We start from the raw sequence: 27,188 nt of genomic DNA, 5'->3' as shown, positions 1-27,188 counted from the left end.
GAAGCTCAAACTCTGAGAAGACATCAAGCCGAACTACAGCAGCAGCTCCTACACAAGGTTCATGATCACATGATCACTGTCACACATCATCAGTCTCTCGCTTCAGTGGTTTGCACTGGCTCTCACAGACTGGTTTATCATCACACATATTATCTACAAAATAAGCTCTTTAGTCAGGTTGAGTTTTGATACATATGACCGGTCTTGTACAGTCTGTTGTCTGATGCAAAATAATCATAATATACAGCTAGTGTAACTCACACCACTGCTATGATGAATTAATCAAATCATCTCATTAGTATGTCATCCCAGCACCAGAACTGAGCGTCACACTGATACGGAGCTGCTCTAGACTACCCTTACCAAAAAGAAGTTTATTCAAGTGTGCTATTAGTATACTTCTTTTAAACTAAAATTAAGAGAGTATACTTTCAGTCTACTTTTTATATACTTCTCAGAAATATACTTCAAATTACACTTAAGTGTACTCGACTTATACTGACAGAAAAGTCTAAGTATATTTGGCCTATACTTGTTGATTAAGTATTCTAAGTATACTTGGCTTGTACTTGTGTTTACTATTTTGATTGAGTAGCTTATTAAATACTTAAAAAATAAAATAAAATAATAATATATATATATATATATATATATATATATATATATATATATATATATATATATATATATATATATATATTACACACTGTCGTATAAACTAACATGTTCAGCTTTATATAGTTTCAAACTTTCGGGTGGAAGAGCTTATAGAGTAAATAAAATAAGCATGGAAAATAAGTTTATTCAAGTGTTCGATTAGTATACTTCTTTTCAACTAAAAAGAAGAAAGCATACTTTCAGTCTACATTTTATGTACTTCTCAGGAATATACTTAATTACACTTAAGTGTACTTGACTTATACTGAGAGAAAAGTCCAAGTATATTTGGCCTATACTTGTACTCAATCTTTTGATTGAGATATACTTAAAAGTTGAATTATTCAAAGTATACTTGGCTTGTAGTTGTGTTAACTCTTTTGATCGAGTAGCCTATTAAATATACTTTTTTTACATTGTTTTTCATATACAGTCTTATGAAACTTTGTTTGAAAATATTGATTAAAATATTGATATAAAACAGATATGTTTCTAATTCTGCGTATCTGAATTTTTGTGTAGGCTAGTCCACTGGTAGAGCACATAGGACTTTACTTTAATTCTACTTTCCCCACCATTGACTGAATTTTCCAGCTATCCGTGTTTTCACTGGTATACGGTAGGGGGCGCTATGACACATCTTCTAGTACAGAATCTCCGGATCAAAACACAGGAGAAGAAGAAGCTGAAGCAAGTGATAGAAGATTGCTCACTCAAATGTAAAATAATGTGATCATCAAACATTAAACAGCTTGTAAATCAAAACTGCTTAATGTTTCCAAATGAAGCGTAACCCGTTAAGAGAAAAGACTGAAGCTGTGGGGATGTCGGACTCGATTTACTCCATCTGTGTTTGATCATCGTTCTGAATCTGATCAAGGCGTAGTCTTTGACAAAAATGTGATTTTCTCAACTATTTTGTTTAAAATGTTGCCTTTCTTTATGAAACTTACCGACATTCAAGTGTTGATAAAAAGGATGCATGAAGCTAATAAAAGGTTTTTAAAATTAAAGTACAGTTATAAAAAATAACATTTGAACATAGTAGTATAGGCCTACTGCAAGTGCAAAAATTTTATATAAATAGTAAACTATAAGTATAATATTAAGTTCACTTAAAGAAAACTTGTAGTATAAAACTACTAAACTAGTAGTTAACTGAGAATATACTTCAAAGTTGCTACAAGTATGAAAATAGTAAACTACTAGTATACTCATAAGTTCACTTGCAGTACAAATGAGAAACATAATTATGAACTAGTTGTGCACTTAAAGTTTACTACTGTTACACTTATAGTATACTTAAACATATACTTTTATATACTTCAAGTGGGCCAATTTAGTCCCAAGCGGTATTAAAATAGTACTTACAAGTTTACTACTAGTACATATTGACATTAGTATACTTACTACATAAAGTATACTTAAAAATATATTTGAACATTACTCAAGTATACTTCATAAAATGAACTTGAAGTATACTTTTTTTTTCGTAAGGGTATAGCAGTTTGTAAAATAAATGCCTTGCCATTGTGTAATCATATTTCCATCTTGTTTTTAACAGTTGTTACATCAACTACAGCAACAGCACTGATTCCAGGTGTATATGAACGAACTACAGCAGCAGCTCCTACACACGGTTATTTATATTTATATTATATAATATTTGTGCATTTGAATGTTTTCATACAGGAAACGTATATTTTAGATGCCATCAATAAATAGATATTCCACATTTCAATGTTTCTGCAAACTTAGAAATGCAAGTGTGCTAGAACCTCACTTAAAGGAACACTCCACCGTTTTTTGAAATAGGGCTTATTCACCTTCTTTCCTACATTTAGATAGGTGGGCAAATGCATTTTTGTCTCAGTGCATGCATTGTTTTAGTTTGACAGGGTCGGCGCTAGCTTAGCTTAGCATAATGAATGGAATCCTTTGTTGCCAGCTAGCATGTCCTGAGTAAAAGTGACATAAAAAAATAAAAAAAACCCCACCTAATTACTTCTTGTGGCCTGCATATTGAGAACAAGTACAAATAGTGATGCAGATTAACACTAGGCGATTTCCTAGGCAGATATTGACTTGGGACTATATTATGGGGAAGCACAGGCGAAGCACTGCTACTTGGGCACAGAGATATCACACCCATGTAGCAGTGCTTCGCCTGTGCTTCCCCATAATATAGTCCTTAATATATAAGTCAGTATCTGCCTAGGAAATCGCCTAGTGTTAATCTGCATCGCTATTTGTACTCGTTGTGAATACGCAGGCCACAAGAAGTAAAGAGTTTTTTATTTTTTATATCACTTTTACTCAGGACATGCTAGCTGGCAACAAAGGATTCCATTCATTATGCTAAGCTAAGCTAGCGCTGACCCTGTCAAATTAAAACAATGCATGCACTAAGACAAAAATGCATTTGCCCACATAATAAATAAGCCCTATTTCAAAAAACGGTGGAGTGTTCCTTTAACATGAATATCTATGAATGAATAAAGCATCAAATAGATTTATTTTTGGTGAATGGCGATAGTCATTCTCCTCCTGACAGCTTGAGAGTGAAGTAAGAAGATAATAGATGACAGACTCGTGCACATATTCATCATTTCTGTGATGTGAAGCTCCAGTATTATGTGATGATGATGTTGTGTATATGTGGCATTATGTGTTGAACTGAACTAACAGACGTGATCCACAGATCCAGCTGATACAGCATCAGAAACTGGAGTCAGTGTGACTGCTCTATCATTATACAGAGGTACGACACGTTCATTTATACTGACAGCTTTATAACATTAAACTATCAGTCAGTCTGTAAATGCTTCATCAATAACTGTTGATAGTTGAATACCCTTGACTTCAGTCATGTACAGTTTCTCTTCTTCCTCTCATGTTTCCTGCAGTGATTGTGAGTATTGTTGAGATCGCAGTGTTTGCTGCTCCTACTGTGATTCTTCTTCAGATCATCTGTGCAAGAAGAGCTGGTGAGTTTTGAGCCGCACACAATCTGATGATTCACACTCATCTGGGGCCTCATTTATAAAACTTTGCGTAGGATTTGCGTCAGAAGTGGCGTACGGATGAAACATAGGACGTGCGTACACACATAAATATTCGGATTTATAAAACCGTGCGCACGCACATCCTACGCAGTTTTCCCTTAATAAATCACAATCAATTCTAAATGTAGCACAGCTTTTGCGGCTTCATGTCACGCCCATAGATGCCCATAAATAGTCCGTGAAACGCCCACAAGTTAATATTCATTGCGAAATCATGGCAAACACAGAGAGGAAATTAAAAAAAAAACGTAACTTCACTCAATGTGAAGTAGAAGTTATCGTTGGCGAGGTGGAAAAGAGGAGAAAAATGTTGTTTGGAGGGTACAATGTGGGCATTACTAATGCCCAAAAAGGCACTTGAGTGGCAAAAGGTTGCAGACGCCGTAAATGCTGTAGCCTCACAACCTCGGACCGTGGCCGAAATAAAAAAGAAATGGTCGGACATCAAAGTTGAGACAGAAATGGTCGGACATCTAGCGCCCCATCGCCAGAGTTGAGACATAGCCTATGTCATACGCTATTTTATCAAAAATAAAACAAACTAAAGGCATATGCATGAATACCATGATTCCGTAGCTGATGAAGAAATGTTTTACTATGAAAACAACTTTCCCCAGTGGACAATTAATACATCTATCTATTTATCTATCTATATATCTCCCTAATTATCTATCTATCTGTCTATCTAATTGCATCTGCTCCGCCAGACGGACACATTGACGAGAATATCAGTTTTGTACATTTTGTACATTATTTCGTTCTGTTTACTATATTATTTATGAGGATGAATTGCACAACATGCCAATATTATTGCAGAACATATTTCACTTTTCTTTTTGCAAATATGTGTTAATTAGCATTTCTGTTGTAATTTTCGTTTGATTTTGTTTGTTATACACTGCAGATTGATCAAACGTGTGTTTGTGTAGGCTGTTAATTGTAAGACTTGCTTTGTAAAGTCTTCATGTTATTTATGAGAGGCAGTATTGTCATTTTTTTACACAACGGTCTAAAGTTTCACACACTTTCACACACTTTCACGTGTTTCTTCCATCTGCCGACGGTGTCGCCATTTCTCATTTCACCCGTTTTTGTGCGTACGCCTGGGTCAGAGCTTGCGAGAAGGGCCGCACATTTTCCCGTCAAGTTTGCTTTTTATAAATACCAATTATTGCGTAGAGAGCGGCGTATGCCTTCTTCTGTGCGTACGCAACGTTTATAAATTAGGCCCCTGATCTGGAACAATCTGCAATCATGATAAAAACACATACGAGAGGTCAGTCAATGCTTTTATTTTGCAGGGAGGAAGGACTCGAAGCACCCAGAGGAAATAGAGATGCCGACAATATTAGAATAAAATACTGATGAGTTTAGAGCCAATCTGCAGCAATATTTACAATAGCAGAAACTCACAGAGGATTGTTCATTGTTTTATTTTCTTCTTCTCAGAAAACAGAGAAAAAACTCTGATCAGCCTGAAGAAATAGTGACACCAAGTTTAGATTAAAATGTTTTTTTGTTTGTTTGTTTTTAAAAGGCCAGATTTTTTTTATTAACATCCAGTGATCTCTGCATATGATCACAATGTGAGTCACAAGTGTAACCTCACAGTGCACTCACTGTGTGCTCATATAATGGCCACAATGTGAGGTCACCCCAGCTAGAAATATTACTGGACATGAACTTCATCGTTTAGACATCAAATTTTGGTTGAAAATGAAAATTGGGTTGACGTGTTAGGCCGGCTACACACTGGCTGTGTGGCGTGTCCGTTTTTATTTCGGCTTCCATGTTAACAGGTTAGAGCTTGCACACTGCCTGCGTGAGACGCACGTCTCAGGTGCGGAAGAAAACGTGTGCATGTGCATGCTAGAATCGAACCAACACCTATTTTCACACGACACGCAAGTGTGTTGGAAGCGTTTCCAGGCAAAATAGAATAGGAAAAGATGTTTATATGTCATTTTGACAATGATATTTTGATGTTTGAAAGTCTCTAGGTTTTGACATAAATGCAGATATATGTAATTTAAAAGAAAATAATAATAATTATCGATTTTCAAATATTGCACCTGTCAATACAGAATGTTATATTTTGCCGCAAAACTGCTGACGTTGTCTTTGCTGTATCGTCACCTAGCAGCAGCAGCGCCGCGTCAGACGGTCTGTTAATGCCAGTGTGTAGCCGGCCTAAAAAATTTATGTCAGGCTCCAAATTCATTAAACAACTACACAAACAACATTACCAGCTTCACTTATTACTAACCAAATTTACTTTATTCCTTTATGTCATATGTGTGGAAAAGTTCTTATTGAGATTAACAGAGGTTTAGATGTTGATGATTTATTGAAATTAATAGTTTGGTTTGATGTCATCATTATGGTGATCAGTGTTTGCTTAAGTTGTCCAGTTTGACTCTTGATGTTTTAATGTTAGTTTTTCTCTGGCTGCTGGAACTGTGTGTTATAACGATATAATAATTGTGTAGTGCTTTGATCAGCTGATCTCTTCTAAACTGTCATGTGTGTTATTAATTTCATATAATTCATTATAGTAATGTTTCTACAGAATGACATCCAAAAGTGTTTTAATAAAATAAACTGTATAATTGCTAATCAAGGTCTACATGATTACTTCAACATCAAACTCTGAGAAGAAATCAAGCCGAACTACAGCAGCAGCTTCTACACGAGGTTTCGAACTCCTGTCGACTGCCATCCCACACTCCCCAGACATCATCCAGAAACCGAAAGTAGGATAAAGGGACCTTCTCGCATTTAGGAAAGACAGTTTCCTCCCATTGGTCCATGTATATATCTGCATAAGCTGGTGCAAACCTTTTTCCCATAGCCATCCCCTTAATCTGCAGATAGAAGTCCCCCTCAAACTCAAAATCATTACGAGTCAAACTTAACTCTAAAAGTTCCAGAATCGCCTCCTCCGGTCGAGAAGCATCGGGGAACCTGGCAAAACAATCTCGCACTGCCTTTAATCCTAGGGGAGTCTCAATGTTAGTATTAAGTCTCTCCACATCCAACAAGAACAAGAATGCATCAGGTGGCACTCTCAGACTTTTGACATTTTCCAAGAAGTAATAGGTATCCCTAATGTAACTAAAACGATTGGTAGATAAGGGATTCAAATAAAAGTCAAACTCTGCCACCCTGTGGCGATCGGACGACCGGGAGGCATGAAGGGGTTAGGCCATTTATCCCGAGGATTATGAACCTTAGGAAGTAAATAAAACCGCCTGGGCCTAGGCCTCACTTCCCCCAACAAATAATTTGCTTGTCGCTTACAAATGAAACCTGTCCTCAGTAAGGTATTCACTACTCTTTCAATGCGGGGTACCGACTCCATAAAGATGGGGGCCGACAACTTGGAATAAAAGGACTCATCTGTTAATTGTCTCAGGCCCTCCTGCACATAACGTGCCCTATCCATAATTACCACCACACTTCCCTTATCTGCAGGTTTAATCACAACATCCCGTCTGCGAGCTAATTCCTCTAACGCTTCCACTTCCTCCGGGGGTAAGTTAGGTCTCGGGGCCTGTGCTCCGGATAAGGCTTCCTGGACCCCTTCCAAGTTCCTCTCAAAGAAATCCCATACTTCCCCGGGCAATTTCTGGGGCGGTGGTACCCTCTGCGATCTCTCGCAAAACGGTCGGCTTTGGACGTCAATATCCTTCCTGCGCCTCTTCTTCTCCCTCCCGTACTTCAACCTGTTCCCCCGATGGAGAAAAAGGTGGCCTGGCCTGAAACCGTACGGCCCTACTCCTCAGGGCCCGGCTTGACCCCTCTCCCCCGTCATCTCCCTCTCCTTGGGCCATGAGTCGGGCGACCACTGTTGAGGCCGGTGTTTGGTGTTTTAAGCCCCCAACGGCGCCTTCCAGGCAGCGAGGGGATGGGTTTAAGGTTGAGGGTAGGGTTAGCTGCCTCTAAGGAGCCATTGGGGGCTTAAAACACCATCGAACGTTGAGGCCCGCCGGATGGTGACCTCCCTGAGGCTCTTAACCCCCTGAGGTCGGCTGTCGCGCCGGCGCGATAGGCTCGTTTTTTTTCCTTATCAGTGCAAACAAAATCAAAATTCTAATATTAATTTTTATCTTATATGCTTGTGTTGTACATCAATCGATCCTGTTAAGTGTGTATTTTTTTTTGTGCATACTCATAATAAAAACAAAGTGTTGTGCTTTTCGCCAAATAAAGAAAAATAAACATGATGCGCGTTCTGCCGTCTCTCTCAATGTGAAACTCATTCTGAAACGCGACAGAAAATGACCTGTAACTCAGCGAATGTTTGTCACACAGACTTAAAACACATGTCTATACAACGCTTGGAGTCTCTATTTTTAAAATATGTAAATTATATAAAAAACAAATATTCTCTGTTTAAGTAATCCGTAAGAAAGCAGCGACATGTACAGTTTCTCAAACACATCCTAATTAACTATAATGTGACCACACCCACGCGCGCACGAGCGATTGACATGCAAATGATCCACGCGGCAGAACGCAGACCTGTAAACGCCCTCATCACCTCAAAACAAAGAATAAGAGACTTTGGTAACTTACTCCTCTCTGCTTTTCATCGAGTTTGAAGATGTGCTGTGCTGTGCTGTTTACCTTGTGCTGTGCTGTGCTGTTTACCTTGGGATTTACCTCAGAAGAACGCGATTTGTAGATGAGAAGATTTTTAAGGTAAGACATGTTAAACTGGTCATGCCAGATTAAAATGTATGTTATGAAATGAGTTTGGAGTAAAAACATGAACTAAGCCTAATATCGTACATGTATATGCATCTATAAATAGACAGAAACATGTTAAAATGTGAACTAGACTGGTAGGCAACCTTTCAGTGCTAAATTTATATAGCCTACTTCATATATATTTCACTCAGTTTTGATTAGCTTATGACACTGAAATAATGCTAAAATACTTCTTTATGCGTAATGTAGCTTGTTTGCGAATATCTACTAATGTGATTTAGTGCAAATATGTTTCAGCCTCCGGTAAAATATGTGATATAGCCTACTGTCTACATTATATTTTTATATAAATGCTCGATTTTGGTTAGCCTAAGACACGCTTCAATACTGCCTTATGCACAGATGTTTGTGAATACAGGTGTAAATGTTTGAAATGTAGTGATGTGTGTCGTTCGCGAACGATCCGTTCATTGCGTGTGTCACTAAATGCGTGCGGATACCCATCAACAGATACTCGCGGTGACGCGGTCTATGGCCCATAAATAGATTTTTCTCCGTTCTATGGCCCATCAACTATACATTGTTTGTCCATAACCATCACTTGCTCAGCAGTTTACTTTGTATAATGTATGCTAAAAGTTTTATTTTGATGTTGTTTTTTAGGAATGTGAACCTTCAGTTCTCAGTGCGATCGAGAAATCATACCGAGTAAGTGCATAGACGTAATATTTTACAGATGAAATGTAGCCTAATTGTGTTTACATCGTCATAATATAAAAGTAGCCTACCTATTCTTGTGTGAAATGACAAAAACCATCCATTCTGCTTATACAGGAGACACTGCGCAGATGAGGGTGAAAACACAAGATACATGGAGGACAAAGACATTTCCATGTCCTGCACCTGTGACTGCATACAACAAACTCATGGGGGGTGTTGACCTGTCTGATCAGCTGATACAGTACTACACAACACAGCACATAACCATGAAGTGGTACAGTAAGATTTTTCTACACTTCTTGGACATTGCTTCCACCAACTCTTTCATTGTGCACAAAGAGCTACATGGTAACTTGTCACATAAAGAGTTTATGGAGCAACTTATAACAGAGCTCTGTGGTGTGTCACAGAAAACGGCAATGAGTTTTAAATCAGTGTTGGAAACCTTTGTGCTGCTTAATATATATTTTTTATAACCTGTAATAGTTTTTTCAGGATTCTTTGAATAAAAATATTTTTTTATAAAAAAACAAAAGTTTGGTCTTTTTTTCTTTCTTTTTTGGAAAGGATGTAAGTGATAGTAATAACTTTAAGTCTTTCCATTGTTAGAAAAGATTTCTATTTTGAATAAATGCTGTTCTTTTTAACTTTTTATTCATCAGTGAATCATTCTTAGGTCATCATTCTTTGTTCAGGCTGCCTCACAGCACCTTGATGGCCCATTAGCCATGGGGGGAGTGTCTTTAGTCACACCCCTGGTGTGAATCACATTAATATTCATGGCCCACGCATACAGCAGTGCTGACACAAAAACTGACATGCAAAATTAAAATCGTTATATTGTTGTTTGTGAAAGAGTGGTCAGAATGATTTTCACCTCATTTTGTAGAAAAAATTCTAGCCTACAAGAATAGTAATTCCAAAGTCTTATGGAAAACTATTCAGTATGTGTTAAATGGCCTTATTGCAGTGACAATGTTTTTCCCAAAACATACTAACCACGCATAATATTTTTTTTCTATAAAATGCAAACATGTACATCCATTTTGCTCACATATTATTGTAGCAGAGTTTGTGCTGAATACAACAAAATTACATGTTGGCCAATAGTATGTTGTAAGTAGCTGAAATAAGCACAAATGTCAGGTCATGTCAAAACATCTCAAGGGCCCCAAAAACACCTCAGACTCCAGAGGGTTAAATGGGAAGGAATAAAGGATAAACCCCTGTCCAATAGGCTAACTTGTGCTGATGTCAATTGAAAACCCTGGGACAAGTTAATCACAGAATGCTCTTTTTTATTCTTTATTTTTTTTTTTTTTTTATTCCTCATTATGCACGGGGCCCTGACGGAATGCCCCCTTCAATCTTTTAGACTCCTCTGCCAATGTCTCAAGATTTCCTTTGCTGTTGCTGATGTCCAATGCAGTTTGTCTGGTCCTACTTTAAATTGCCCCTCCGGGAGAAGGGGAATGCTACATCCCAACTCCAATATTTTTTTTATTGAGAGCAGTTAGTCTAGCCTTCTGGTCCCCTGAAAGGGTTTGATCAAAATTGATCAGAGGGACATACACCTTAACCCCTGGAAATGCCTCTCGAGGTTGAAAAGGGGTCAGGGCCGGTAGTGTCGGCAGAGACACCCCTGCCCTATTTTTACTGGGGCCTAGCCCTTTCCTAGCCCTTGGTGTTTTTTGTCCACCTCCCAGAGGATTCTGTACCTCCTCGGTTTCCTCCTGTACCGTAGGAATTTCCCCCATAGGTTGGTCCACTTCCATGGGGACCGCCACCGTTTCCTTCTGACCCTGCTGCTCCTGCTCCTGAGGAATCTCGGGCTCAGCTTGGGTTTCCAAGCCCCCACTTGTCCCTTCTCCTGCCTCCTCCTCAGGCTTCCTCTGGGACATAAGGGTCTTCACAAGTCTCCAGGCCCGCTGAACTGTGTCTTCTCTCAGCCTTTTATATCGCCTGCGGGTCCACTTGACTGCTACTTGCCAAGCTTCTTTCCACTCCAGGCCCGGGCTATTAACCATCTCTCGACTTGCCCTCCTTAAAGCCCCTTGATAATGTTCCTCCAGGATTGTGTATTATTACACTGAAGCCTGTTTGAGTTGTGTTTGATCTACTCTCATTCGTGTGTTTGGATGGACTGAACGTTTGTGTGACTAAGATTGCAACTATCGTGTAAATGTCACGGTGTGACAAAATCCAGATAAGGAGAGAGAGTAAAATCCTTGTGAAGGCAGTATTATTTGGAGACCTCTTGTGGATGGTCGTCTCATCACACCGTGAAATCTGTTGCCATGGCAGCGAGGCCAATTGCCTGATTGACAGCAGGTGAGGAGAATTACAGAGAGTGTTGTGAGAGGAACGCGCATTAAGATGGGGCTTTAAAAAGAGAGAGGAAACAGACGGTCGGGGTGGTTCTCCTCCCGTGGGATACTGTGTTTTGTCGGCGGGTTGTTTATATTTGAAGCTGGGCTGTGCAGCAGGGCGAAGATTGAAGCTGAGAAATGGAAATGAGAGAGTGAAGTTGTCAATGAAGATCCAGGGGATATCGTCAACAGTGGGAAAGACGCAAAGTGATGAGTATTTGATCCGTTGTTTATATGCACTGACACTGAAGTGGTGTGGAGAGTCTGGAAAGTGTGTGGCACGAGTGAAGTATTACACCGAGTGAATTAATGATCTGTCTCCAACCTTTGTTCTTCCTGCACTGAATGTGACGATTACTACATCCGTTTGACTGTCTCTGAGAGAAGTGGAGCCCGTGTGAGAGACGAGAGTCGATCTGGTGGGAGAAAGACCGGTGGGTGAGTGCTGGCCCGAATGCACGGTGTGCGAGTGGAATGCAGTGCCTGAAGTGACGATTCACACGGTTTGTGTCATGGAGTGAAGTTTATCGTGTGGAGAAGTATTAATAGTCTGCTGTGCACTCGCTTCTATAAGTCTTTCACCCGCTGTCTCTGAACGGGGTTTGTTACATCCAGCGTCCAACTTACCATTTGAGACAGTTCTGCTCTGTGAATGTTGCCGATCCATCAAATCCTGTTGTGTTGATACAGTGTACAGCTGAAGTGGAGTGTCTTGCTTAGAGCATCCTTCCCGTCTGGTGGTCTCCACACGTCCCGATCGAAGCCTCCGCCCTGGTTGGAGAGGAGAGAAGGTATTATAGATGAATGTTCCATCTACTGTTGAATGGTCAAATCTTGCTGTGTCGATACAGTGTACAGCTGAAGTGGAGCGTCTTGCTTAAGCAATCTTCCCGTCTGGTGGTCCCCACATGTTCCCGATCGAAAGCCTCCGCCCTGGTTGGAAAGGAGAGAAGGTATTATAGATGAATGTTTCATCTACTGTTGAATGGTCAAATCCTGTTGTGTTGATACAGTGTACAGCTGAAGTGGAGTGTCTTGCTTAGAGCATCCTGTTCGTCTGGTGGTCCCCACATGCTCCAGCGGAAGTTGCTGGCCTGTTCAGGAAAGAGAAAGGTATTTGGAAAGAACGTTTGACATGCGGATGAATCGTTAACCCCTGCTACCTGGTTACAGCGCACAGCCGAAGTGGAGTGTCTTGCTCAAGTGTTCCCTCCGTTGGTGGTCCCCACCTGCCCCTTTGACGGCTTGTCCTGTTTAGAAAGAGAGAAGGTATTGTAATTGAAACGTTCCATATGTTGTTGGGAAGTTGAATCCTGTTACCTGGTTACAGTGTGCAGTCAAGTGGAGTGTCTCCCTCAAAACATCTTCTCCGCCTGGTGGTTCCCACCTGTCCCCACTGGAAGCCTCCGCCTGTTCAGAAGGAGAGAAGGTATCACTGTTGACGCATCTTGTTGAACCATTGAATCCTGTCGTATCGTTGCAGGGCATAGCCAAAGTGAAGTGTTCTCTTGCCGGGTGGCCCTCCGTGCCCGTGTTGCAAAGCATTGCTACTGTTCAGAAGGAAGGAGAGTAACTACGGCATGTGTCTCGATTAAAGTGTTGTCTGCTGTTCATGGTCCCCTCCTGGCCCGGCCCGCTCGCCACCTGCGTCCTTGTGACCTGTCTGAGTCGAGGATCCCCGTCCTCTGGATACCTACCTCTGGGCAGCCTCCGGCGTTCGTTCCATCCTCACTGCGAATACCTACCTGGTTCCAGTCCGATTGGGGTCCGTGTAGCCAAGACTTCCTTGAGAGCCTTGTAAAGGGTACTTACCCAGCGGCTTACCTGAGTGGTGTGCGTCCTCCTCTGATTCCTTCCCGACGAGCCGCAGGGTGTCCACGAACGTTCATCCCGCCCCGGTCCAGGGGGCCCATCGAATTGCTTCTGGAGGAAGAAGAGATTTTAATTAGGACTTTTCAAATTTACCTGTTTTTACTTAATAAAGAAATTGTTATTCCTTTATCCTCTGTCTTGTCTGGTCCCTTGACGCGCTCCTCGAGGCGGTGCCCGGTCCCCAGGGGTGGGTGCAGTCTGGCTCGGCCCACCCCGACCTGTGACATAAATGTTTTCATTTTTAATAATATTATTGTTTCTTGTCTTGTGTAAGAATGCATGACTTGGAGCCGAATGGTAGTGTTGTAGTACTCGAGATCGGTCTTGGTCTCGGTCTCGTCTCGGAATCGACCGCATTTTTACTCGGTCTCGTCTTGGTCTCGGACGAAGAGGACTCGGGATTTTATTTCAAGACCAGTCAAGACCACAACTGAGGCATATCACGAAATTATTCGCGTGAAATGAATGTGGGAGAAGCTGCTCTGTCACCGCGGCTGTCGTCGGGTAAACTCTCAAGCATTCAGCGTATTTTTTCACGAACAGAAATATCGCGAGGCAAAGAGGACACGGAGACTGACAGACAAGACAGAGCAGGTTACTTATGATATAAAAAAATCAGCTTTCAGATTCTCTCTATTCTATTACAAAATTCAAACAATAAACCGTTTTGGCGCTTGTAAATGTGACAGTGCCTCAGTTCAAGCGGCACGTGAACCGATCATCTCTACTAGCTAATAGTAAATAAACACAAATAAACAATGTTGAAAGATACAGTAGGCTATATTATATTTTACTTAAATCATTAAGTAGTTGTTGTTATAATAAAAAAATTTAATTTGAGTTATTTTTAACCTTAAATAATAGCAGCTGATAGAGCTCTCTGTATGTTTACAGCATTATGTGCGATTTTTTTGCCTATATATTTGTCCAAATGAGTCAATATTGAATCAAATCACAATAATTTAATTTAATTTAAATTGTGAAATTTGTGTCAAGCAAAAAAAATTGTAGCTTACCAGAAATTGTACCACGTAAACGTTGTCACTAAACCTAATAAAATTATGTTTAACGACTAAAATGTTTTGACAATCACAATACACTTATTGTGATGCAAGATTGTTATTTTTTTTACCCCCCTTTTACCCTTTATTTTTCCACAATTTATCATGCCGTGTGGGGACTTGCACTGGTCTTGGTCTTGACTCGGTCTCGGCCTGTCTTGGTCTTGACTTGGTCTCGACCCTTTAAAGTCTTGGTCTTGTCTCGGTCTCGGCCTGTCTTGGTCTTGGTCTTGACTTGGTCTCGGTTTAGGTGGTCTTGACTACAACACTACCGAATGGCACAGGAAAGCAGCCGACGTGTGTGTCCAGCGCACACAGGACTCCAGTATAGTGGGAACCTATCAGAATCTTAACTGTACTTTAACTTTTACTCTGATACAAAACTGATATTTTGAGGAAGCAAAAATGTAACATTTTGATTTGTTTCACTTTCCTTTAGTCACATAACTCCTGCTCTTCAGCTTGTGTTTATACTTCAAATGACTTTTCTATTCTTCTTAATTGTGTGTCTGAGTGAACTAATAGCATTCGATGAGTCTGACATATTATATTACAGACCATTAATTATTTTTTATATTATTTTATTGATTGATTGGCACCTCATTTTAATTCTACTTTGTTGATTTTTGTCATTGTCATATCGTATATTTCCATGTCATTATTTCTTTTGTGTGCGCATGCGCCCCACCAACGTTTTAAACCAGTCCAAGATTTCTTTACTTTTGTCATACTTGCACCAGGAATACACACACACATTTGAGGAGTTTAAATGGATGCAATAAAAAAAAGTAACAAAAGGGTCCCTCGGGGGTAATTTTGACCCACATAGGAATGAATGGAATTTACGAGAAAACTGCATTTTTATTATTATTATTTTTTTATTTTTTGATACACAAAATCTGAGACAATAAAGATTTATACCCAAATGAAGGGCTGAGACAACAGAATATCCCCAATGCAGAAAACACACACACACACACACACATACACACACACACGATACACACACTCCAATAGAACATATTATAATGTTCATGTTTAATGTTTTCCTTTTCTTTTTTGACTTAACAGTTACATTTGAGAGACTGTTTATATCATAGTTATATTTTTTTAAATATATTTATATTTATGAAATTGTATGAATGTACACACGTTTCTAGGTTCTAGTTCAGATAGATTTTTATTTTTATTTTCTTTTACAAAATATGGATTTTTTAATGTAAAAAAAAAGGTATATATATTTGAATCCATAAACGACCAAATTGAAGCCTCAATATTCTCATTTCTTATTATGGATTTTCATGTTTCACTTGTTTTGCTCGGTTAAAAATCTTCATTGGATCCTATAGGCCCCTCTAGTGGCTGTAACCATAAAATGCAATTTTGACATTTTCCCCACCAGATGGCATCAGAGACACTCAGTGACTCAATTCCAAGGTCATCTGTTGGTTTTTGATAAAACAGGACTAAATTATTATTATTATTATTATTATTTTTGTGAAATAATGTAGACAAATTGCTTATTTACTTATATTTTCTGTTTAAAAAAATCCAGAATAAAAGGTAAATATAATAGAAATCACCCAAAAATAAAAGAAATACATACATAAATATTTAGAAATAAATTATAAAAATGGAATCTAAGATTTCTGGACCCTATAAATCCATGGGTATGGCAAAACCAGTGCAAAATTCAAGACATTCACTAAATAAATCACAACAAACATGAATGTAGTTTAGACAGTTCATTTTAATGTGGAGAGTAAAATATTTAGAAAAAAAACTCCCACAAAAGTGATTAAATTTAATCACTGAAATACATTTTTAATCATCTTAATTTATCATAAAATCACATCATTTCATGATTTTCAAGAATCATTAAAAATCAATCAAAAATCAAAATGAACTAGTTGCCTTATCCCTGAGATAAGGGAACGAGTATTGCGTAGCTAAATGCTATGGGGAAAACTCCTTTTTCTCCAAATACTGACGTCTTTTTATAAAATAATGCAGTGCTATTACACAGCCATAACAGTGCAGAGAGTAAACGCACGCTATTGGCTGGTCAGTGGGAACTGCACAAACTTATGGCGGAGTGGCGAAGCTGCGCAAATAAATCAGTGCACCTGCCACCGATCTGAGCACATAGCCTGCCAGAAGAGGCGGGACATCTGCCCATAAAAGATGCTCATTTCGCCACAGGATTGAACTGAAGCCACTGTAGGATTACAAATTTATTAAATGTTTAATTTAGGTTACTGAATTTAGCATTTGAGGCATAGATGATGATATTCAAAGATGATTAAATCAAGCAACCCAGGTGTCTGACATTAACCTTTTTATCTGTATGCACCTCCTGAACAGTGTCATGGTCCCAAGTTAAGCTATGATCATGTGAAGGTATGGGTGATACTGTCAGGCTGATGGGATCATTTGAATGATAGTGTTATGCTGATTGGGCCTGTTTCTCTAGACTGGGCAGAATTGTTGAGCAAACCAGATAACCTGACTAACCGGTTTTCGCTTGATAGAATCAAATCACTGAAAGATTCATCCCTACATTTGCATGCTTTGTTTGGATTTGTCTCCACCTCCAAAAGTCCCTCCTCCTTGTAAATGTATAAAAACTATACTGTATAGAACTCAGTTGGACTGTTGGACGATCTGCAGCAACGCTCAATAAAGAATAACTTCTGCTTGAACGATATCCCAACGTCTCCTGGTCTTGCTTTGATGAAGGAATAAAGTTTCCTACACCACGAACGCCGAGTCGTGTGCGATATGCCCAGGAGGAGGCCATGCCTCTGGTGGAATGTGCTCTGACGCCTATGGGGCATTGTAGACCGATAGAAGCGTAGGCAAGAGCGTCAGCATCCACCAGCCAACGGGATAACCTTTGCTTTGTGACGGGAGGCCCTTTGGTGCAGCCTCCGAAGCTTACAAAGAGCTGTTCTAACTGTCTGAACTGGGCGGAGCACTCTATATATGTTCTCAGGGCCCGAATCGGGCAGAGTATGTGTAATTGCTGCTCATCTTGTGCGTGGGAAGATTAGAGAGTGAAATCACTTATTTTATAAAAAGACGTCAGTATTCTGAGAAAAAGGGGTTTTCCCCATAGCGTTTAGCTACGCAATACGACTGACCATTCAAAAGGGAACAAGGCCTACACTATTGTCTTCAGCTTATCTGAGTTCAACTAATTTCAAAATGTATGAACCTTACACAGTTATTGAAGCAAATCACAACTGAACTGAATTGATCTGAATAATGACTCTATTGTCTTTACAGGAGAATCTGTTTGCATCATTATTTTTCTGTTTATCCAAGTGAAGCTGCTCTGAATCAGTTTGTACTAAAGTACTATTTAAAGTCTCTCTAACACAATTAAACACTCTTAAATGAAAGTTTTATTTTATCAGAACAACTTTACAAGAAATCCTTAGAATTATATTGAAAATGTTGATTAGACTATAAATTAGTTCAGTCATTCAGGTCAATTGATGATTAAGTCAAAACATAACCAACACCGCCTGATCAACTTTTCTCTTGTCTGGTTGTTACAACCCAGTTATGCTTAAAACAGGGAAGTCTTTCCTTTGAGTTTTCCACGTACAGTCGATCCCCATTCACACGGATCCACGAAAACGACTAAAAACACTGTATTCTGCTGCCAGGCCATCAGATGGCGATGAAACGCTATAGACTGAACACGTAATACGCATGTGCATGACCTCATCGTCTTCAGAGATTCACATTTTGATTGTTTACGAGGAGACTGCTTTCAAACGTTTACGTTATCAGACCCCAAAACACCATTGTCGTGTAAATGAACGAAAAAAGTGTAACATGGAAAACGGTGTTGTGCAAACAGCCCCTAAGAGAGTTAAAATAACACTGAAGCAGTGTTAAAGTTATAATTAAGATATAATTAAATTATAGTTAATTATTAACTGTTTAATTGACTGATATTTGACAATTATTGAAGACACCTGATGTTAACAAGCAGAATCACTGAAGGAGAAAATCACACCGTTATGGTGATCAGTGTTTGCTTTAGTTGAGCTCTTGACTCTTTAATGTACCCTTATTTTAAAACTTTTGAGTGTGGTCTGAAATAAACTCGCAGGAGAGTTAATTTAACTCTGGAGTTTTTGCTGTGTATATATAGATGAAGTGACGCATCTCTCAATGACACACTTCTGGAGGTTGTGAATTTGTGGTTTCACAAGCACAAACTTAGTAGCCTAATAAAAGCTTCATGGTACACACCCATATATCAAGCGATCTTGGCCCGAATGTGACCTCATGCAGGCCTGATGTCAGCAATGGCATGAATCCTGTCAGACAGTTATGGCCCATGTGTGGCCATTGTCTTTAATCCAGATCTAGGCCACTCCAGGACAGGCATTCTTAGCGGCATGAGGACCGAGGGAAAAGGGACTGGAGACTGGAGCTGGGCAAGTAAAACATTGATATGTGGGAAGGTGTGATGAAGCAATGAAACTGCCATGAGGTTTTGTGAACAGAGTTTGCTGCTGTAAATAAAAAAAAATAGATGCTTCCTCTCTTCGCTGAACCGCCCCGGGATCTCAAGTTCATTCCCTAATTTACCGACGTGCATCTGTGGAGGGAAAAGTCTGCTGTGCGCGGGTGACACATGCGTCGGTGTACAAAGTCAATAGCGCTGGGTGCAAGATAGGGCCTCTGATTCATAAGTTAAAAACCACCTCAAGCGAGCATGAAAACTTTTTTGCAAATTAAGGGATTTTTATTCGAAATTTGACATTTCCATCACTCATTTCACAGAGTCAACACAGTTTTACACCAGAGATCTTTCTGACCGCTTCTTCAGCTGTGTCATAGAGTCAGGACTAAACACTCGGTTGGTCAGATGAGAGGAAGTTAATAACCACAGGAGGAGATGATGATGTTTAAAGGAAGAGCTGTAACTATATATAATGAAGAGAAAGAGCTGTAACTATATATAATGCAGAGTAAGAGTGACAGAAACAGAAAATGGCTGATAAGTGTGATCTGTGTCTGCTGGGACTGATCATTCTCTCTTCACTTCTCACAGGTAAAGAAATCTGTATTTTCTCTAAAGACATTTAGTGGAATTAGTCTGGAAAGAGTTCATTTGAACATGCTCAGTTTATTCTTGCACACATTCACGTTGTGATCTGAGAGTTGTGTATTGATACACACAGATCATACTGTATTATTCCTGATACTGGACATAGTGTCACTCAAACATCTGATGATGAAGAATTATCTTCATATTAAGAGTGTAAGGGTGGATTTCCTGCAGGGGTTCAGTCTGCAAGACTGCCGAATGACTAAAGAAACGTTGTCAGCAAGATGGTAGAAAACTGCACATTTCTTGTCTATTCCACCCACTGCCACTTATACCAACGACGGAAATAAGCGCAGTTACAACAGCTTAATATGTGGGAGAGCGTTGCTGTAGAGAGAGATGATATTGTATTGCAATATGAAGCACTTCAAAGTCAATACCAAATCAAAACTAGTTAGCACATTATTTGTAATTGAAAAGGTTTAATGACAAAATATGGTTATGGTTACACTTAAAATAGCTACAAAATAGATGAATGAGATTATAACTTGTACCATTAATCTTACCCAGCATGTAAATGTTTCCTGAGAGATAGAGAGAGATAAAGAAAGAGTGAGATAGAGAGAGATAAAGAAAGAGAGAGAGAGAGAGAGAGAGAGAGAGAGAAAGAAAGAAAGAAAGAGAGAGAGAGAAAGAAAGAAAGAAAGAAAGAAAGAAAGAAAGAAAGAAAGAAAGAAAGAAAGAAAGAAAGAAAGAGAAAGAAAGAAAGAAAGAAAAAGAGAGAGAGAGAGATAAAGAGAGAGAGATAAAGAGAGAGAGAGAGTAGGAGACAAAGAAAAGAGGAAGTAAAGAGAGAGAGCCCTCTCTGGCTGCTCAAACTGTTTGTTATGGCAAAGTGAGCATGTGCGAACGCGCTCTACTAGGTAAGAACGAGCCTATGATTGCATCTGGAAATAAAGTAAACTGAGAAAATAACTGAGAAAAATGAGAAATAGTCCTCAGATGTCATGTCTGTAATTTGTAGCAAAACATCTAGCGTTAATTCGATCTCAAACAGGTTGAACGACCACTTTGCGACAATACAGTTTCGGGAAACAGTCGTGATTCGCTAGTTGATTTCTTCAACGATGCATCGTACTATGATAGTTAAGCAGCGAGTTACGGCGTTGTTCGGGAAACACACCCCAGAGCACTACAAGATGATTATATCGTATTCTAAATAAAAGACACATGTTGTACTGAATGTCACGCAAACTAGAAACTCTGCTTCTAACCACAGGCCGAGAGCTGTCGTTCCAAACACACAACTCTGCGATGCTGTTTGCGAATGTTCGTTAGAACGATGGTTTCGGGAAACACTGACTCGTAAATGCTGATAACGACGGAACTTGTGAACATTGTTGGCTAATAACTGTTTTTAGTTTTCGTCAAAAAATCAATGATAATGGCATTTAATTTATATTACAATGTGATGATGATGGTTCAACATCATGCTGATTTTGTGACTTTTTCTAAATGATCTATCTATTAGTCAGGGGGCCAATTCTGAAAAGGGCTTCCGTTAAGACTTTTGCGGACATGTTTTGGTACAAGCTGTCACCCTATTTTTTAGTTAGAAGACACCCATAGGTAAGATATTAGGGTGGTTGTCAAGCTGATTTTTTTTTTTTTTTTTTTTTTTTTGTGACTTGTACAAGCAATTTCAGGCCAATTTTTTGGTTTCCTGCTCAACACGACATGCCAACAGTAAATGTTGAATATCTCCACAACCACAAGGACCATATTCATAAAAATGGTATCAAATGAAAGCCAACACTCATGAGATGTCTGCTGAAGTGTCAGAATGAACATTTATTGTACAGTGTAAGAGACAACAGAACTAGAACATGAAAAAAACAATCTCCGCCTAAAGAGAACCAGTTTTCAAAGTGAATATCAGCTTGGAAACATAACCTAGTATCCCAAAACCTCTATCAATCAGTACCCATATCTATGGGAATGAGTCAAGCCAAGTTTAAAGCTTGTAGGGAGAGACAGTGCAATGCTGCACAAGTTATAATACTTTAATGTCAAGGCGGAAATTTAGAACTGTAGATGATGCTCGATGGTGCTATTTGACTTAATTAGTGTACCAGGTTGTAACACAAGTTATATTTAATTCACATATCACTATAGTTATTAATTCCATCCTAACAAACCTGCTCTCTCACTTCTTTAGGGTTAGGGGTTAGTAACTAGTTAGTAGTAATAACTATGTAATAGTCGTATAGCAAAGGTATGTTTTTCCCCTTCAAAGCAGTGGCTCTCAGGTTGGCAGAGGTTGGCTCTCAGGTTGTCAGTGTCATCCCTTTGAGACTGAATGGATTGAATAAGCAAGGTCAAGCTAAGCGCAATGCAACTAATGGTGTGTATGTGTCTATTATATTGCAAAAATATTGCACAATATTATACTACAATAATCTTCAGAAAGGGCACAAAGACTAGCCTGGATGCCAGCTGAACTTGGATGCTGAAAACTGTCAAGGAATGTTAGGTGAGTTGACAGAGTGATAAATATATGCTTCCTCTCATGCTGATAGTGTAGACCGTAGACGGTTGATTGGATTGATTATTTGAACGTGCTCCTCCTGAACTTTGTTTATGAAACATCATGTGTAGATTCATCGCGAGAGCCATCGCGTCTGTTATAGAAGATATCGACAGCGCATTAATTTTAAAAGAGGAACAGAGAACCGCGATCAAGGCATTTGTCGATTGGAAACATGAATGGAAAAACATACGTCACTTACTACGTTGCTCTGATTGGTTGTAGGTCTATCCAATTGAGTGCAGAGGAATTTTCTTTCCTGGTTCGGTTGAAACACGCCCCATAATCAAAGCTCAATGGAGCAGTATCAGACTCACATTCTGACTAGAATCTGAGTATGACGACGTCAGGCTACACAAAGACACCACTTCCTGAAAAATCACTTCAATCAAAGGGCTTTATCTTGGCTGTATTTTCCATATTTGTCTTGACAAATGAAAAAAATTTTCCCAATCAATATCTCTTCCTATTTGTTTTTCTTTGGACTCTAGGCTTACAGCTCCCTCTCTGGATCCATGTTATCTCATCTGAAGGCAAAGAAATTTTTCACTACACTAGTCTGATTGGTTTCTGAGTGGATCACTACAATGTCATCTGACATAAGCTGAGGGCTTTGCTATCTAACAAACTTATAATAACAAACTTAATAATTTTATACATTTGGATTATTGAAATAAATAATATGCAACTGCATTCAAGTCTTTTCTTTTAGTGTCAATACTGCAAATTTATGTGGCATTTTTGCAAAAACAAGACACTTCAAAAGACCTCAAATAACAACAAAGAAATACTGATTTAATGTATTTTAAAATGTTATAACAAAAGCTGTTATAAGAGCAGTCAGTCACATCCAAAAAAATGAACAGATCTCTATGGGGCCTCTGCTGGAAGTGTATGGTAATTACACTCTTTGGCAAAACTATATTATCTGCAAAAAAAATTCTAACCAGCAGATAAAGAATTATGCATCTCAGACCTAGATCAATATCCAGAAACAACTCATGATTCATTTCGATCATCATTAATGTGTTTTTTTTTTCTGTTTTTTTTTTTTTTTCATAAAAAGGTCATATTTGCATGCTAATGGTGTAGCTGAGGTATTTTGCAGTAAATAGGTACAAAAGTAATTAAAATCTCCCAAAACATAGCATTAATAGATGAGAAGTAAACCAAAAAAATATATATATTACGTGTATTATTAAAAATTAAAAAAATTAAAATAAAAACAAGTAGCATTTATCGGGGTTCAAGCAGTTAAGGCCTTTAAGGCCTTTAAGCACAAAAGCATCAAAGGTTATTAAGTTTTATTTAGCAAGCATGTAATCACTGACATAATAGATGGAAAATACCATTTACAGCCAATACAGGCAATTTACCATAGGAAATGTATGGTTTTAAAGCTTTTTAACAGTTATAGCACCAACTATCGTCCGATCTCCATAAAAGTTGGCATGCTTGTTAATGATGTTATGTCACATATTCTGACCAATTTTTGTGAAGTTCTGAGTTTTCATTTATGATTTATATGCTTTTTAGTGTATTTTGCCACACCCATTTTCTAAATGACCCTATTACAGCCATCCAAATGCAAAAGTTCAACTTTTTTTTGATAATTATTGATCTAGAGAGTCCAGAGAATTGTCCTAGACTGGTCTGGTTCCGATCGGCGAAAAACCTAGGACTAGTTCGCAAAAGTAGGTTTTGAACATGTTCGTGAATATATAATGAACAGTTTGATTGACAGCAATAGTTCTTGAGGCAAAGTTGTTCAGCATAAGGAGATCTATCAAATGATATGCATTTTGTGACGATAAGTCTAACACCACGTGATTACAGAGCCATAAAACTAGTTAGCACCAACTAGTGGCCGAATTCTTTCAAAATTCTTACACACATCTAGGGCCATGAGTCGAACATGCCCACGGAGTTTCATTCCGATCGGCCTCCGTTAACCTTGTCTAATAGGTGCTCAAACTTCATTGGCCGATGACGGCCATGTTTTTTGAGATACGCCAATGTCCTCATATACATACATGGCACCTTGGACCAAGACACTGCATACCAATTTTCAAGTCAATCGGACTAACGGTCAGGTGGTTATAGCCTGTTTTTTTCATGTTATAGCGCCACCATGTGGCCAATTTCCGCAATTTTTATACTGTGACCTCAGATTGACCTCTTACACATGCATACCGAGTTTGGTGAAGATACCTCATTTACTTCTGGAGTTTTAGCCATTTTAGTAAACCCACAACGTTCATTTTGCGCCCCCTAGCGACCGTGAATCGAAATTTCAACTTTTTTTCGATAATTATTGATCTTCAGACTCAGAACATTCAGAACATTTCTGCGTTGGTTTGGTTCCGATCAGGCGAAAAACCAGGGACTAGTTTGCAAAAGTAGGTTTAGGACACAATTCGACATAGCAGAAAATGTTTCCTGTAAGCCATTTCCTGTAAGCCAAGATATAGCCATTTTGTCCGCCTCGAGCCAGGGATCACAGTGGTGTAAGACACTTGAGTCTAGATCAAATAGTCTAAGAGTTATGAGCGATTTTGTACTTTGGGTTGCTGTAGCGCCACCTATGGGCCATTCGGGGTCATACTCTAATAGGTTGTCCCCAAATTGAGGCCTACCATCTGGCCAGGTTTCACGTCTCCAGGCCTTACGGTTTGGCCTGCACGATGCGTTTTACAAATCCTTACAATTACAATAGGGTTTCAGCATTTCATGCTTGAACCCCTAATAAGAATCAAGGCTTTTTGCCAGTTATAGCGCCACCTATGGTCCGATCTCCATGAAACTCTGCATGCTTCCTCACCATGTTATGTCACATATGCTCATCTCGTTTTTGTGAAGTTCTGAGTTTTCCTTTAGGATTTATGGGCTTTTGAGTGTATTTTGTCACGGCCCTTTTCTAAATGACCCTGTTACAGCCAGCCAAATGCAAAAGTTTGCATTACAATAGGGTTTCAGCATTTCATGCTTGAACCCCTAAAAATACAATCACTCTATACATTTTTGGAGTCATATTGACCCCAAATGCACTGAGTGTAAACAGGAAACTAGAGACATATGAGGAAAAGATGGTTGTAAAGATAAGAATGTTTAGAGAGTGTTATCCTTCCTTTTAGGAGAACATTCTGGGAACAAAAATACAATTATCTACAGAAAACATTACAAGAACAAAACATAATGCTCTCAAAACATTCATAGAACAACAACATTTCTATCTGGGATGAGCTCATATTGTCAAGTCAAGTTACCTTCATTTATATAGCGCTTCTAACAATATTGATATCGAGATCATAGTATGAGCACACAGTGACTGCGCTGTGAGTAACAGAACTACAAATAACCTTTATCTTTTGTTTTGTTTGTTTGTTTTGTTGTACTGGTGGTGTAAAGGAATACAAATATTCTCCTAGTGCATGTTTAATCATATTGTATTAAATGATTTGTTAATGCATTATTTTGTCATGACGTTTACTTGAGAGGGCCCTAATCATGATCAAATTCACTGTTAACTACTTCCCAAACTCAGCTCATGATTGATCATAAACTGACTGTCAAACACACAGCGAGTGTTCAGCTCAGTGAAGTGATGTTGTGTGGTCAGAGAACAGAAGTACAGTATCATCACGCCTGTGTCTGGATGGAGAGTGAACTACTGATCCCAGCAAACCTTCCCTGAGTTTTGCTCCTTCCTTTGGGAACTGTTCCACAAATATTCTTTGTGGGTTTTGAGTTGTTATTTAGTATTTAGCTGTGCATAAGTCACAGTAGGGCGAGTTTGAAGGAAAGAGAGAAACACAGAACAGATAAAGAGCTTTTAAGGTCAGTTATTAGTGTATTTCTACGGTTGAAGAGGAGGATCAACTAATCCTGTGCCGTCCAGTAATGTTTATGACAAAGCTGAAATCAAAAGTTCAAGATATGATGTTTAAATTTGTTTCAAAGTCAGAGTATTTCTTATTCCATCTTAAAGAGGCTGTGACACTGCCACATTAGTTTAGGTATCATTACTTAAAAAATCATCAAAGGAGTTTAAGTATAGAAGATGATTTCATATATGTTTGTAGGTTTCATATAATATCTGAGTGATATGTGTATGTACTCATTTATATGTATTTATTATGTGTAGGCTACTTCCACTGTGTGTGAGGGTATAGATATGGGTGTTTTGTGGCACAATGCTGGCTGATACGCATTGGGGTCCGCCTATCACCGTGCACCTAAACGGATATAGGAGGCAGGTGTGTGAGGGCGCGGGGGGTACTCAGTTGCGGCAGCTACTAGTTTTTTGTAAACTGTTTTCTCTGGGGTGGTAAAGAAAAAGAAGGCCTCACTACTGAAAAACGGACTGCATCTAAGTTAAACGCCGCATGTAGTGTGAGGAAAGCGAGCGCGTTACTGAGGACGCGTCAACATAGTCTTCACAGACGGTTGGCTGGACTTATTCAACGGAGTTGGTGAGATCGATTGGTTTTGTTCTTTCTCCTATTTGCGTGATATAACCGCAAACCAACGATCGCATTCTGTCCTTTTATGTGTGGATTATTTGTTGCTACGTCATGGGAAAATTTACTGGCATCGACCTTGGATTATTATACGAACTCTTGCGGGCGTCCTGATAAAGGACAGGATTCGTTTAGTTTGAACTTTTAGGGTGATTCCGGGACTAAAAAAAAAAGAAAGAAAAGGACATTGAAGTGATTTGGGGTTGTGTGGGTCATTTAATGTGTGAAAATATAAAGCGCTGCACTGTGAGCAAATACTGGGTTTATTGTTTGGTGTGTGTTTTCCTTTGATGCTGGTAGACCGAAGATACTGTTTGTCAATGTTATAGTTTGTTATTGTTAATCTGGTCAAAGACTTTCAAAAGAACCCCTTTGTGCGTTTTAGTTAACACAGCCAAAGTGAAAATGGAAGTGTTACAAGGCGTTTGATTTGGTTTATCTATAAATGTTAATGAATGCATTATATCAAACAGCAGAAAAAGACTGTATGATTTGAATCTTCTGCTTTTGTATGCTGGTGGGGTTTATGTTTTTTCATTTATTAATATCA

The 27,188-nt window shown here is 38.9% G+C and overlaps 1 long non-coding RNA gene across 1 annotated transcript; it reads left to right on the top strand.

The window, feature by feature from the left end:
• The first annotated feature begins 8,287 nt into the window (after window positions 1–8,287).
• On the top strand, window positions 8,288–10,353 carry LOC311089693. The gene is made up of 3 exons (XR_014607740.1): window positions 8,288–8,426; window positions 9,099–9,143; window positions 9,270–10,353. It is a non-coding gene; the product is annotated as an uncharacterized lncRNA (long non-coding RNA).
• The last annotated feature ends 16,835 nt before the right edge of the window (window positions 10,354–27,188 follow it).

This window comes from Abramis brama, assembly GCF_963993115.1.
Source record: "Abramis brama genome assembly, chromosome: 1".
In the NCBI taxonomy this organism is placed as follows: domain Eukaryota; kingdom Metazoa; phylum Chordata; class Actinopteri; order Cypriniformes; family Leuciscidae; genus Abramis; species Abramis brama.
Note: the sequence above shows the minus strand (reverse complement) of the source record. Positions and strands in the feature narration are given on the sequence as shown.